Genomic DNA, 14,961 nt, shown 5'->3' with positions numbered 1-14,961 from the left:
AATCATTAAAGTAATATCTACTTAATACGCCTTTGTTCATCAGCCTTACTTGAAGCATGGTTTGACTTGGCAGCATGATGAGCAGTCCTTCTCTGTGCTTTCCATCGTGTTTAGGGGTATAGGCTGCTGGGCTGCATTTGCATACATTAGATGAGCACAGGTGTCCTTACTGCTAAGATACCAATAAAACATTCTTTTTAAAACAGAATTCATTCACTCATCCTAAAAAGGAGTCTAAAACATTCTTAAATAATCATGGCAGCTTAATTTTGAAATAAAAAAAACTTTTAAGTATGCATGGTTTAAATATTTATTAGGATTTCTAGAAGAAATATTCTTCAGCCCCGACATAGCCCATGTTTTATTTAAATTAGCATTACACCTAAGAGCTTTAGCACATATTTTCTTCTCAGGCAGTCCTTATTACTTTGTGACTGTTTCGTATCACTCCTAAATAATGGTGTCACCAGCTAAATGAATAGTGATCCATACTTACAAATGATTTATACAGAACTAAAACATGTATCAGGAGGCACATTTCCACCCTGAGTCTCTGCATACAGTTCCCTGTGGCAGCAAAGAAGCTCTGTGCTTTTCTGCCCCGAATTTCTAATGAGGTAATTTGCATATGCACACACTCCTGAGCTCTGGCACGCACAACCTTGCACAAAGTTGGAAACCTCCGTCTGGGAAAGGCCCACTGCGTGCCTCACCCTGTTCTGAACATCCTTTACAGCCACTGCAGGCATCACTTGGCACAGCTCACTGGAGACACTCCTCTGCTTCTGCAAGGAGAGGAGAGAAAAGAGGCAGGAAGAACGATGCCCAGTCTTATCCAACAATCAATGGCAAGCATTGGAGCAGTTAGAGCTGTAGGCATTTATGGACTCACCTCTATAAACAGAAGAGCCCTTTTCCTTACTGGTGAGGTCAAACAGTGAAGAGCTGGGCGTTGATGATCAGTCATGTCAACAAAGTGCTCCTGTCTTCCCTTTGGTCCTTCACATGTCATCCTAAAGTAGTTCCAAGGACTCAAAAATTTGTGTGGATAATGTACAAAGTAAAAAACAGAAAAGAAAATTTGTGAAGAAAATAATACTCTGAAAATAATTCTATCAGTCCAGCTGGCCATCAGTGAGGATAAATCAAACTATGGTGTTGCATGCTGGAGTGTTGGAACCCTGGTTGCTGAGAATTTTAGACTTTCTGTGCTGACAGACACTGATCCCCAAGCGAACACTACATTTGACCTGAAGCCATGGACAAAGCTTCCAAAACTGAATTATAGAACTAGGATTATGGGTGTGTAGTTTGATTAAAAGTGTATAATATCACATGGTAAAAAACTTGGAGTTTAAGGTTTTAGAATATAGTAATACATATAAAGCAAGATAGAGGTTTTAAAGCAGAGGCTTCTTTACCTTCTTCATAAATTGAAGTGGTATTGTGGAGCAGTGATAGTAACAGAGGAAGCATCAGATGAAGGACTAGGAGCTAAAGGTCTAACACCTGCAGCATCACTCATCTTATTTAGCTACACAGTACCCTGAATAACATATTCTACACACAAACAGAGGTATTTTAAATGCAACTTCAAACCTAGCATTTATAAAATTGAAGTGCATTTTTCTACCTCCTTCACACAGTTCAGACCTTGTTTCAGATTTGAAGGAATACTGGAGAAAACAATCTGTAAATAGAGTGAACCTCAAAGCAACCATGAAGATGCAGAGAGAAAAGCCCCCCAAACATTCCACATAACTTCTCCTACTGCTTTGTTCATAGATTTTCAGCATCACACTTAGCAGATTTTATTGCAACCAGTCAGAGCTTGGACACCACAGGAATCTGTCAAGCAGCACAATCGTATCAGAGCTCATAACCAAACTCAAGGACTTTTCCCTTCATCTTGCCACACTGCAGCCATCTCAAGGAAACAGAAGGGAGAGAACACAAGCTCCTACTTGATCAGGTACAAGGAGTCCTGTGAATAAATCTCAGGACTGGCTCAGAAACAAGTGTGTGGCTGTTTATGCTAAGCTGAGCAAAGCAATGGCACGAGGAAAGGCCAGCACTTTTGGAAAGAGGCAGTTACACACAAAAATTTGCCATCTTGTAAATTTGTCCTTTCCTCACCCACATAGCCCCCACTGGGCTGTGCTTAACACATTCACACCAGCCAGACAGATGTGATGGTGATCACTGCTGCCAGGATATATTACGATTATTATATTCTCACCCTGATTTTTACATTATTCTCTAAGCATCTGCTATTTGCCACTGTTGGAGACAGGATACCAGACTGTCAGTAATTGTTAGTGTCAAGGAAAGAAATGTACTGCTCAAGAAAAAACAGTGGAAAAAAATGAAGGTGGCAAAAAGAGAGGAAGAAATAATCAAGGTGGAATCAGAGAGTCTCAGAGATGAGGTCAAGGGGTGCTAAATAAATAATAAATACCAGGGTAAGCACTGTGGGGATAGGAAATAGAAAAGAACACCCCAGTGATTGTTAGAGGAAAGATTTTACTATGTATTCCTGCTAGAACAGAAATACCTCAAGGGCAGAACAATGGAAAAAGATGATCAAGCTACGAAAAAGACACAGATGAGGCAAGGAGGTGGACAGGAGCATTCTGGATGGGCCAAGTATTAGTCCAGCAATTGTAAGTGGTCACCTGGACATGAGACCCAAACCAGAATCACAGAGCAATTGCTAGACTGAAATCCTAAAGAAAAAAATAAAAAACACCAGCAGAAACCTTAGAACCAATGAAAAGCATGGCGAAACAAGAGTGCTTAAAAACCAATTTTGTAATTTGCTTTATCTTTTTCATGGATTTCATGAATACCTCAACAGCAACCTATTCGGTCTCTCATGGAAAACATCACCCAGTGACCATCAGGAGGCTGAACCTGCAAGCAACAGAAATCATTGCGTCTGCATGTGATGGGAACCTCAATCAGCCTTTTGAATAATCCTGAAATTTTTAATCTACTTAATAAAAGAGGGAGGGAGGACAAGCAGCTGTGCCGGCACTGCAAACTTGTTTTTTGCAAACAGCTCAGTGACACACTACACACTGACTGTTAAGAATATCATTACCTGAAATTACTACAGCACACTTTAAAATCACCGATAATTGATGAGATGTAATTTTAATGAGGAACCATTAGTGAATGGAAATGCTTTTTAACTGGCCTACAGAGACAACTTGCACAGCCCAATGCAACTCAACTGGCTTAAGTGATAAATATTGCCAAACTTAGACAAGCACAGTCAAACAACTCAGTCCTCTCCATGTGCCCAGCCCTATCAGAGATCAGACACTGTAAATGAGCAAAACACAAGTCTACTTGTCTAGGATCAAAGAATTCAGTGGGGAAGAATCAACTCCTCTTACAGAAGGGGGAACTGTTACACTGAAAGTTGGAGAATTGAAAATATATATGGGAGTCAGAGCAGATAATGGAACACAAGGTCCCAGGGCCATGTTGGAGCTACAAGATCTAATGACACTTTCAGATGTTTGAAGAGAAGCAAGTTTAGAAATGTCATATTGTTTTTGTGTATGGTGCTAGTAAGAATATTAGTAAAATCTGGCATTCTGCTGTCCCAGAGAAACCATCTCTAATGTCCACGGCTCAAAAAGATACTGAAAAACACAGAGAAATGTATAGAATTTAAGTGCCTGAAAACAGATTGTGTGGAAAGGGTTTAAATTACATGATCTCTTTAGCAAAAAGAAGGCTGAATAATGATTTGTCCACATCATAGGAAATTATTTGCATTACCAGCAGGCTCCTTAATTAAGCAGACAAAGGACAAAGACGATTCAACTTATGGAACAAGAAAATAAACAGATTTGATTTATTATTTATAAATCACCAGAAATAATTACTCATCAAAACAACTACCCTGAGGATACCTTTGAGATCCAATTATCTGCACTCTTTAAATAAACCTAAATATTCTTCTGAAAGGCAGGGAGAAGTTGCTGGGTGAAATTTTCTATAGCCTGTGTCATCAGGACGATTCCAAGGATCACGCATGCATTGCAGAACTGAGGACTGCTAGAGAATATTTGCTATATTCACACTACAGTGCTCAGACCTACTTACATGAGGTTTTCTATTTGCACACAGGTTTAGAAAATAGACAATGAGATTATTAACATTTAAAAGCAGTTATCAAGACAAGAGAGCTGTTTGGGACATTTATTCCAGCATTCAGCTATTTTACTGTTGTAAGCTGAGTACATAGCACTGGGTACCACAAAATATAAAAAAACAGGCTTTTTCAAAGGGATCATATATTAAATTTGATCCATAAATGTAAGAGTTTCAGTAGATGAACAATAGCCCCCATTAGAAACATTAATATTACAGTCTTCCAAATAACAGTGTCCATAATAACTGTGTGCAAACCACTATATATATTAAAGTGTGGATAATTAATATGCTTCAGCATTTTATTATTTTTTTCCTTTGCGAGCAATAACTGTTCTAAAATCATATATGTCTGCCCAGACCTTCCTGAATGTCGCATATACTGAAAAAGAAAAATTGTGTTCAAATTCTGCAATTCTTGGCATGAAAACACACTCAAAATTCCACATTTTGTCTGAAACAAGCCTGCTGGGTAAACCTCAAACATAAAATTCTTGGTTTCACCGTAAAGCCTGGAACATACAAGTCTGGTAGATAAAACTGCTATTGAACAGGAAGGGGAAGCATGACCAGCAGTCCCAATCAAAGAGATGGTTTATAGACCCAAGTAGCAATATTTACTCCCAGCGAGGAGAATTATAACAGCACCTGCTCTTGGGATGCTCAGGACCAAACAGCAGCATACACTTCATAGCCCCACTCCATCACAGGGACTGACAAAATCACTCAATTCAGCAAGGTACAGTTAAACCTGCAGGGTCAAATCCTCCACTAAACCCTTCAAAGATGCCTGGAGCAGCCCAGGTGGGGCTGGTAGTTTGCTGAATGTGGACTGAGACCAGCTGCTGTTGTGCTGGGGCTCATTTCACCTGGTGCTGCTGCCACCACCCCCACTCCCAGCCCTGAGTCAGTCACACATGCTCCACCCATGGGACTCGAGAGGACTGGGCTTTTCTAGCCTGCAATTCATCTCATCTTGCTGTAGACATGGGTAATGGTCCCCTCAGAGTGCTTTTTTTCTCTGCTGCAAAGAAAATCTAAACATGAAGCTTCAACACCAATGCCTGCAGTGTCAGATTCTGCCTGTCAGAGCCAGGTAATTATATCTGTAATGACCAGTGAGATCTTCCATATTGTCACATCTAACAAATAAACCTGGGACAGAGCAGGAAGACCAACTTTGCTACTGCTTGAGCTGGAATCAGAATTTATTACTTGTTACCCAATACCTGTGGAGGAGAAAAAAAAAGTCAAAATACAGAAATTGGTCATAAAGGAACCAGAATGTGTACTGCTGTCCAGAAAACCAAAGTGATGATCAGAGTGTGTCCTGGCTGTGGAGCAAATTAGCTGAAGCAGTTACTGTGCAACTTGAATTCATGGACTGTGGCCCAAGGATGAAAAAATCTTGGTTGGCAGTGGGCTGATTTGTATCATGTCCTGGCTCACCACTGAAGTGCGGCTTTGCTGTGCAACAACCTCCCACCTCTATTTTCCCCTTTATCAATTGTGCAGAATTCATACAATATTTATAGCATGGGAGGAGTATTATAGTGATTGGGGGGGGGGGGGGTGATGCCATTTCTCTAATGTTTGTTGACTTATGGCTAAAATGTGCAATTCAACAGCTGAGGAATGTATCATTTCTATTCATGCTGCACTGCTCAGAAGTGCTCACATTTCAGTCCATGTCAGCTGAACAAAGGTAGTCATATCCTTGGACGCTTGCCACTGCAGCTATGTAGAAGAATTATGGTGCCTTGAACATTTTATGATCTCTGATGATAGCAGCATTTACACTGGGCTGACGGTTCAAATTAATCTGATTTTTAGAAGTTAGAGCATTTAATTAGGATTGGTAATAAAAATTATAGCATTGAAGAAGCATTATGACAGCATCTGTCCTGATCCGGGGGTGGAGGGAATCAGGATTTTTTTTAAAAAGCAATAAACTATTAAATGTGGTTAGTCACAACCAAAGAAAATGAGCTTCTGGAACAATAAACAATAGATAGCAGCTGCCTCATCTTTGGGGTGGAAAGACACTTGATAATTTTGCACCTCAAAACATTCCTTTGATGTGTTGTAAAACCCACTCAACAACACATATCCCTTTCTGTACATTTTCTCAGCAACTCCATCCTAGCACTCCATTTTTGCTGTTATTGCCTTTCAGACTGGTGAGAGCAATATAATGATTCATCATTAAAGTACTCCTTAAGCAGCTTTGTTCCTATTTGTTGCTATATATATTAAATAGAAATTGCTCTTTGAATTCACCTCTAAAGTCAGACTCAGTTTTTTACCTAACAAGAATGGTATCTCCAATCATCTGAATCTAGCAAAGTGAGAAAACCTTTTGCATAATATAAATATCTGCATTCTCTAAGAGGAGACTGATACCACCACCTACTATGAATGCATTTTATAAGTGGTACAAAACCATATGGAATTCAAATGCAGTCTCTTCAAGACACTCCAGGCACTCTCAGAAAGGAACAGTTTTATCTCCAACTCAACAATTTCTGGACCACAGGCTTTACTCACCTGTAGCTGGTTTACAAGCAGCATACAAACCATAAAAATGTAATGGTTGCTGAAAGAGTGTAGGTACCTAAAGACAGGCCTTTGTTTAAATGCCTAGAGAAATGAGGGGAATCACTCCCTAGCAAACAGCTGTTTCCTTGGCCCGTCTGTTACACATCTCCTCACCTCCTGTGACTGATAAGCAGCACATGACTCCCCATCTATTCCAGCATGGCTGGGCAGGCACAGGACCTAGTCGATAAGGGCAGGCATTTTCTCCAAAAGGGCAAACCTGCAGAGATCCCAGCATCTCTGCTGCCAGGTGAGCATTGGGCCCACAAGAACATCAAATTTAGCCCCTTGTTGCAGAGGGGCACAGGGGGAGTCTCTGCCCTCTGTCTCTAGGGTGGGCAGAATGTGACTGCCAGGCAGGGGAAGGTGATCAGAACAGTGTGTGACACAAAATGCTTGCCAGTCCAGATTTAATAAACTTAAGTTTTAAAAATTACCATTATTAACTCTCAACTTCCACATAGTTAAAGTTTAATAGCAACTTCAGTGCTGAGCAGAAAGGCTGCTCAGAAATGAGCAGTGGTTCAAATACATTGGTTTTTTTTTTTCCTGAGCAGATGCAAGTAAGGCTGTAGGGAAGATATTCCCATCCACTTCTTCAGAGCATAGCACATGGAAATACACCCCAAGATTTTGATGTTCTTCTAGAACAACCTTTTGAAAAGACACTTGCTGGAATAGATGCACAAAGATGACCAAAATAGTTGCTGGCCAGCAAGTGCCCAATCCAATTCTTGAAATCTTGTTTAAGAACCATTTTGCTTTGATTCAGCCAGTTCTAATCACCATTCTGTCTGTGTGCAAACAGCAGTAAATGGGATGACTAATACATATTCTTTTCAAATGTTTCCTGCACAGACAACGGTGTTACTTAATGCCCACCACATTTTAATAAGTGCTGTTCTAAAAAGAAGTCATTCAGATGACCTTATACCAGTTCTGGTGAGATTTCACTGAAGGTTCATACATTTGTGTTTTCACTACTCTGAGGAAAGCCAGAAGATTTTTCTCCGCTTTGGAGAAATAAGAGTTGCTATGGAGTACCTAGTGTGTGGCTAAGAAGGGATCCTCTTTCTCAGAACAGAGAGCATCTGCTTCCCAGGTATCATCACAGCCTGGCAGGGAGTGTGGCTTCTTGATTCATGCACAACAACAAATCCAGCAGACTTGCTTCTGCACCTCCAACCCAGCATAGGACATACAAGTGTCCCATTCTGGCAAAAAGACAAGGGATAAAGTTCTTGACTGCATTTGGGCCTGAATTACAGAAAGGAAAAAAAAAGAAAAAAAAAAAAAAAAAAAAAAAAAAAAAAAAAAAAGGAGGGGGCGGAATTCTACTCCAGACTTCCTTATGAGATACACAGCACAGCAGCCCTGGGGAAACTGAGGCGGCAATTACAAATGCTCTGACAAAAATGCTCAGGTAGCAACACGTTCTGGTTAAGAATGTGTTGCTACCTGAGCAAAGAAAACAAAAGTGACTGAAGTGATTTACAGTGCAGATGACAGTGCTGCTCTTTTTCCTGAAGAGTGCAGTCATGAATGACACATTTGTTCTGCCAAGGTGCCACAGAAACACTTCTGAAACTGTTACACAGCAATGGGACTGTTGGCTGTGCTGTATCAATAGCTCTGCAATGCCAGAAACAAACACAAACCACTCTACACGTGATGCAGGTGCATAATCCAGGCAGCACCTTCCTCTTCTGCACAGCCAGGCTTCCTTGTCAGGGTCTGCACTCAGGAGCCAACAGGCAAACCTACATATGTGGGTCAACCAGGCCAACAAAATCAAAGAGGTATCCAATGCCCAACGCTCTGCTTTTCCAGAAAAATGGAAACTTTCATTTCAGCTTAATCTTTACAGAATAAAACTCACACTGGAGATCTCAAGACAAACCAAAAAGAGCATGCCTTGGTGGTGAGAAGGTAACAGTATCAGCTGCTGTTGATTTTGTTAGGGATTTCTCAAGAAGGCAACTTTCAAAACAAGCCTAAGTAAATTTGATGGCACTGACAGATTTTTATTCTCCCAGTTACTGGTGCAAAAAATCCTCAAGCAAAGATTCTGGGTGGTAAAGTAGTTAGAGTTGAACAAAATTCCTCTTCACAGGGCTGGGAAAGCAAAACATAAATCCCAGACTCATACACTGCTGCTTCTAGAACAAATTTCCTTCTCTACTTCCGAACATCAAGATCAACCTTTAAGGACTTCAACATTCCCTCTTCCACAGGGAAGATCACCTTTTTTCTTCCTCTTAGTGTAATTTCACTCCTCAAAAAAACACCAGCTTCCTGTCAGCAGCATTTTCCCTCTCTGTGTGGGTGCCCTCTGTCCTCCCCATGTCCACAGGAGCAGAATGAAGGGACCTGTAGAGTGCACTGTGTCCCAGTTTCTGAACCAAAGTATAACCCAGCATACTGCAGCCAACCTCACCGAAAGGTCATATAGGAGGAAGAAGTAAAAGCTCCCAGGTACATTTCGCTGAAACAGAGGGTAGTTTGTTTAAATTACGTGCAACAACTTTATTGCCAATCAGAAAAGGTATCATTCAGGTATCCTTTGCCCTCTCCTCCCTGGTGCACACAAAGAAATCACATACATTTTCTGTCTGGCGTTATAGATTGCAAATTAAGCCCTGTTCCCATGGAAAATTTTTAAAAATTTTATATCCCAGACTGCGAAGAGGACTGTATCCCCTCGCAATAGATCATGGCATATTGCACAGGCAACAGCACCTACCTCCGTGAGCCGACAGAGACAGCAAGTCAACATAATTCCTCTTGGATGGAGACATTTACCCCAGCTCAGACAGCCGGGGCTCTGCTGCCATGCCTGGAGATTCGGGCACACCAAGAAAGCATCTTCTGTGAGCAGCACGGCTCCTCTCACACACCGAACTGCAGCAGCAGCCTGAGAGAGCAGCAGCAGTTGAATTGCTGCACATGTATCTCTGCAGATTATTTCCTGCTCAAACACTTGGCGTAAAAGCAGATGCTCTTAACCCTCTGGAGGCCTCTGCCTTTGTCCCCCCTCGGCAGAAGAAAGCTAGCAACTCCAAATATTCTGCGGTGAGGCCGGAGAGGAATGACTGGAGACACGCAGGGCATCTTCTGAGAAGTAGTCCCAGGCTCGTGCTAGTTGCAGTCACTTTGTGCTCAGAGAGCCAAGCATTCCCACAGCATCCCCGGCCAGGCACCACACGGCTCCCACTGCATCACCCGCTGCAGATGCCCAGGCTCCAGCGGAGCACCGCTCGCGGCTCACGCAGGAGCCCCGGCCAGGGTGGGGCGGCCAGAGGTCTGACCCCGCGGCTGGAGGCCACGGCCCGGGGGCGAGGAGCTGAGGGACACGAGACGAGCACGAGTGACCCAGAGTCAGGCAGGCCGGGCTCGGGGCACGGGGCTCTGCGGTGCCGGGCGCTGCCCCATCGCCCGCGGGCGCAGCGCTGCTCGGGCGGCACTCGGCACCCGCGGGCACCCGCTCGGCGAGCGGCAGCGCTGCTCCCTCTCACAGCCTGCGAATGTGACTGGGAAGCATGGCTGAAAACATGCTACAATTAACAGGAGGGAGGGAGATACTACTGCTCTCCTGCTAGTCTTAAAGGCACATTGCTCGCATGTGCCTGTTGACTATGCAAACGCCCGCAGCTTCGGTCCCGGCGTCTCGCTCATCTGCAGGCGGCCAATATGCCCAGGCAGGAGCCCTGTCCGGGTGTGGGGAAGGAGAGCACCCCGGGAGTCAGGAAGTGAAGGGGCGGCCAGCACGAGTGCCTCCATCAGGGGCTGGGAGGGAGGCCTGGCACACCTTCACCGCTGTGCCGGGAGCCCAACCAAGCCCCTGTCACCCAGCCCGACTGCTCACCCCTGTCACTGGCAGCTCCACCATCATCCCAGCCTGGCATGGGGCATACTGGCCACTGCCCCCGGAATCCCACATGGGATTGTCTCCAGCAGGCAAGGAGGGTCTGGTACCCCCTAGGAGCATGGTGTCCCTCTCTGGTCTTGGTAGGAGAATCAAGTTGCTCCCACTGTGGACACTGGCCCCAGCAGGTGCAGCTTTGCACCTTGGTTTTACACAGCCAGAAGCTGAGGCACTGAAACCCAATGTGTCATATATCCTCAAGCTGTGATGAGTTCAGCAGGTCTTAGACTGGCTGTAGCATCTGGGGCCATAGCCACCTCCCTCCTGCCCCAGGGCTGGGGCAGCAGGCTCTGCACCAGCTGAATGCCACATACTCTCTTTTCTTCTCATCCCCTCTTCTGAGTGCCTTGGAATACTCTGGTTTGTCTTTCATCACGTCATAGCACAGATACAACAATAACAATGCCAGTAAGTCCAGCCCACATCAGCCTTTTCCCTCCTATGCCCCCACCCCCCAACAGCTGGCATCTGAAACTCAGAAGTCTTCAAAATGGGTGATTTACCCTATTAAAAAATCTCCACTTTTTTCTCAGTAGCCGTTGTTGCCATAGATAACATGTTTTTCTGAGCAGGACAAACTAGTGTGAAGCCCTGAACCTTGTTGATCTGCTTTGCATCACACAGCAACCCGTTAGCACCTTTGATTCTCCAAGGCCATGGAGACACCAAAATTAACCTGATCAATACCTGCCTCCATCACTGAGACCGAAGCTGTTAGCAGTGTGGATATTTTAGCCTGAGCACACAAAGCCAAAATAAATTACTATGTTGAAAAGTAAGTTAAGCATCCTGTAACTTCATTCCTGAAAAATAGTCTGAAAGGGAAGGCACCCTTAACATAAAACCAGCAAATACTTGCCACTGATACAAGAATGCATCACAGCAAAACAAATACTTTCTTTCCTGTAGTGGCTAGTAAATCGTGATCCCCTGATAAAACAAGCACAATGCATGTTTCACTGCTTCCATGCCATGCAGCTTTGTGCAAAAATACCACAGTGAATTAATCCAAAAGGGCCTTTATTAAGCATTGCATATCTTAAAGAATGTCTTTTAAACACCAGACCTACAAAACATGTATAAGTAGTAATCAAAATGCTTGGCAGAGACACTTAAGGATTTATGCTCCTGAAGTTTCTCCCCTGAGTATCAAAGATCAAATTTGTTCTCCAGAAGATAGCTGAGGATTTCTAGAGTTTAATGCTTCCTGAGCTCATTAATTAGTATGCAAAAACAGCACAGTGACTACCAGAACATCACTACAAGTATCTGTCCTGAAAGAAGGCAGTCCTCTGCAGCACACTCAATAGAAATATTCTGTGTACAGGCACTATTACATTTTTCAGCTACAACACCTGATGGACCAACCAACTTTAAATTCAGAGGAAATGACCACCTATTAAATTCATAAGATCAAATGTTCATTTGAGTTATTCCATCTTGTACAACAGAGAATGTTGTGGCATGAGAAACTCAGGTCAGCAGGGTCATATCTTTCTGTCAGATACCGGGTCTGCCACTAAAAATTATGCACATGCTTGCAAGTGCGTAATTTTTTAGATTTGGTGTAATATGAGATTTCATTCTAAAAAATATTTGCATGTAAGGAAGCCATCATATTGGGAAGTGTCACACTACAGAAAGCTGAATCATTAAAGAGGTCTGCAAACAACTACAAGACCTAAAATTCACATCACAATTGTACTAACCTGCATATTCCACCAAATATATGTATTCTAATTAGACTATACTGCAAAACAACCATTCTCAAAGACTTTAAATGCATAACAAATAAATGTAAACCGTAAGAAATACAGACACCATTAGAGTGGGGATTTAAAAACTTTTAAAAAAGAACTTTGGAAGTCAGAAACCTGATTATAACTACTCCAAACTTTCAGAAACATGTATTCAAGCATATTGCTACATGATACCTGAGGAATAACAACTCTAACACCTTTTAAAACTCAGAGCTCCCAGGTGGTAGATGTGTCCATGCAAAACAAACAACTACCCAAGAGACAGCAGGCACATTCAAGAGCATCCAGAATGCTGACCCTACTGGGACTTATAAAACTAAGAGCATTAGTTTAAATGGCTACTTTGGGGAAAAAAAAAAATAAATAAAATAAAAAACACCCAAGCAGGAGCAAGAGAGTTGGAGGCCTGGCAGGATGAAACTACCCACTTGTATGGGTCCTGTAAATATTGGGGCTATCTCTGCTCAGAAATCTCAGAATACTGACCTCAGCCTTCATATTACAAAATCTCATGCTCTACTCCTGACACTCAACATCTGACCTCTCTTTATAGTTATTCTTTTACTGTACTCATGTAGTGTATGAGGACTAATCCATCTTCCAATGAATGGTTTGTGCCTTGCTGTTACCAAGTTGCAAAAGATCATGGTTGGTTTGTGGCATCTAAGTGAACAATTCATACATCATGTAAACCTCTACAGTCACCTCATCCTTCAGGTCACATGTGAAAATCCCTACAAGTGAGAGGAAAGGGCTCCAAACAGTGTGAAAAGCAATGTCAGCACAATCATTTCAGCCTTCTGGCGAGTGATGGGGGTGGCCAGAGTTTCACTTGTGCACTTCATGCAGTGAAGCACTGAATTGGCCAATCCATTGTTGCAAGCGCCTGAACTCCTGCAGATGACAAGGGCAAGAGCAGCACTGGAAGATGCCAGGACACCCTGGGTAAACAACAGGCAGGGAGATTGTCCCCCCACAGCCTTGCACCCATTTTTTCTTACACACTGTAGGAGCCATACTCAGTACAGCAAACAGCTCTTCTATAGACCATGAACTGACAATTTTGACCAAGTAAAACAAATTGTGGAGGTAAAAAAATTGGAAAATTTTGAAAGCTTCTCTAAGAAGGACATTTCACACATATGCCCAAAATCTGTAAAGGGTAATTAATGTAGCACATGCCACAGTCGAGATGGCCACAATACACAGAGTATCAACACACAATTTCAGAAAGCTTTAAACGTTGCCATATAAAATAACACCTTGCCACATCAGAAGGCTCCAGGCAACTGTCCATACAGAGTAGCATCATCTCACCTACAAACTCTTGGCTAGAAATAAATTACAGTCTCTGGCATATGCCAAGCCTTCCACCCCAGGGTTCCCTGAACTTGTTCTCCAGGCTGCTTAACAGAGCAGCTCCCAACATTTTGTATCACAAATCATTCTTCAGTCTTTCTTATCAGCCCCTACCAATAACCAGCTATTGAGCACCTACCATGACCCCATGGATGTCTGGAGTTCAGAACGACCAGATTGAGAGTGAGGGGCTTCCAGCCAGAAGAGAGGTGCAATAGCAGCTACCAGAGCATGGAGTTTGGGAAGCAACAGCACTGACCTTTAGAACTCAGCTTGCTCAGAAACTGCCTCCCAGCCAAACTAACAAAATGCACAACCAAAGCATTTACAGTTTTGAACACTCACACATACATTAGCCTGATGAGCCATCAGTCCCGAGTTTTATTTATACTGGAAAAACTTCAGATGCTCAGAAAAGGCACCAGCATCCAAGCAAGACACACTGCCAGTCTGCAGCACCTCACTGGGAAACATCATAGGACGAGTGTGCAGTGTGTACCCAAGGAGGCATATGCTGACTAGAATTGGACTTCACTGCAGGGAAAAACTAGGGACATCAGAGACCTAAATATCCTTTCAAACACCCTATTTGCAAGACAAAAACCAACTCTTTTGACTTGGCTTGTTTAGAAGCAGATATTACTGATTATGAATCTTTATGATATCAGCATAGTATTGTGGTTTTTTGCAAGTTTTTTTTTTGTTTTGTTTTGTTGTGTTTTAAATCAGTATTTGTGTTGTGCTTGAAAATATTCCGTTGTATTTAGACATTAGAATTCCACAGCCCTCCTTGTAGCTGTGATTTAGAAATGGAAGTATTTGCCCTCTAAGGTTTGCAGAATTCAATGAATGTGTTGGTAAAGAGTCAAAAGAGCATGTTTGGACAGCCTGGGTATTATAAGGTCCCCCCAGCTGCCTTTTACAAGCTAGCTGGTTTCACCTTTATCAAGGCTTCCTACTTGAACTACTTCTGAGAAGTCAGCCTTGATTTCTCTGAAATTTTCAAATGTATTTGAGAAATTAATATAGGCACAGGAACAGTTCATCAGACAATAATCTTATTGAATGTTCTCTGTAGTCAGAGACATCTGGGCCAAACCATATAGACAGAATCAACCCTGATATCTACAAGTACAAATCAATGTATTCACA

At 42.7% G+C, this 14,961-nt stretch overlaps 1 protein-coding gene across 5 annotated transcripts in view; it reads right to left on the bottom strand.

The window, feature by feature from the left end:
• HTR2C (5-hydroxytryptamine receptor 2C) overlaps positions 1-10,492 on the bottom strand; it is a 248,622-nt gene extending 238,130 nt beyond the window's left edge. For 4 of the 5 annotated variants that reach the window (XM_031504840.3, XM_031504838.3, XM_031504839.3 and 1 more), the window contains exon 1: positions 9,509-10,464. The gene's annotated coding sequence lies outside the window, so the exon portion shown is untranslated. Of the gene's footprint in view, positions 1-9,508 lie in introns of all 5 variants that reach the window. The other variant, XM_031504841.3, reaches the window with a different exon arrangement.
• Between the last annotated feature and the right edge of the window lie 4,469 nt (positions 10,493-14,961).

This window comes from Lonchura striata, chromosome 4A (genome assembly GCF_050655825.1).
Source record: "Lonchura striata isolate lonStrDom1 chromosome 4A, ASM5065582v1, whole genome shotgun sequence".
NCBI classification, from domain to species: domain Eukaryota; kingdom Metazoa; phylum Chordata; class Aves; order Passeriformes; family Estrildidae; genus Lonchura; species Lonchura striata.
This window is presented reverse-complemented; position numbering and strand designations above follow the sequence as displayed.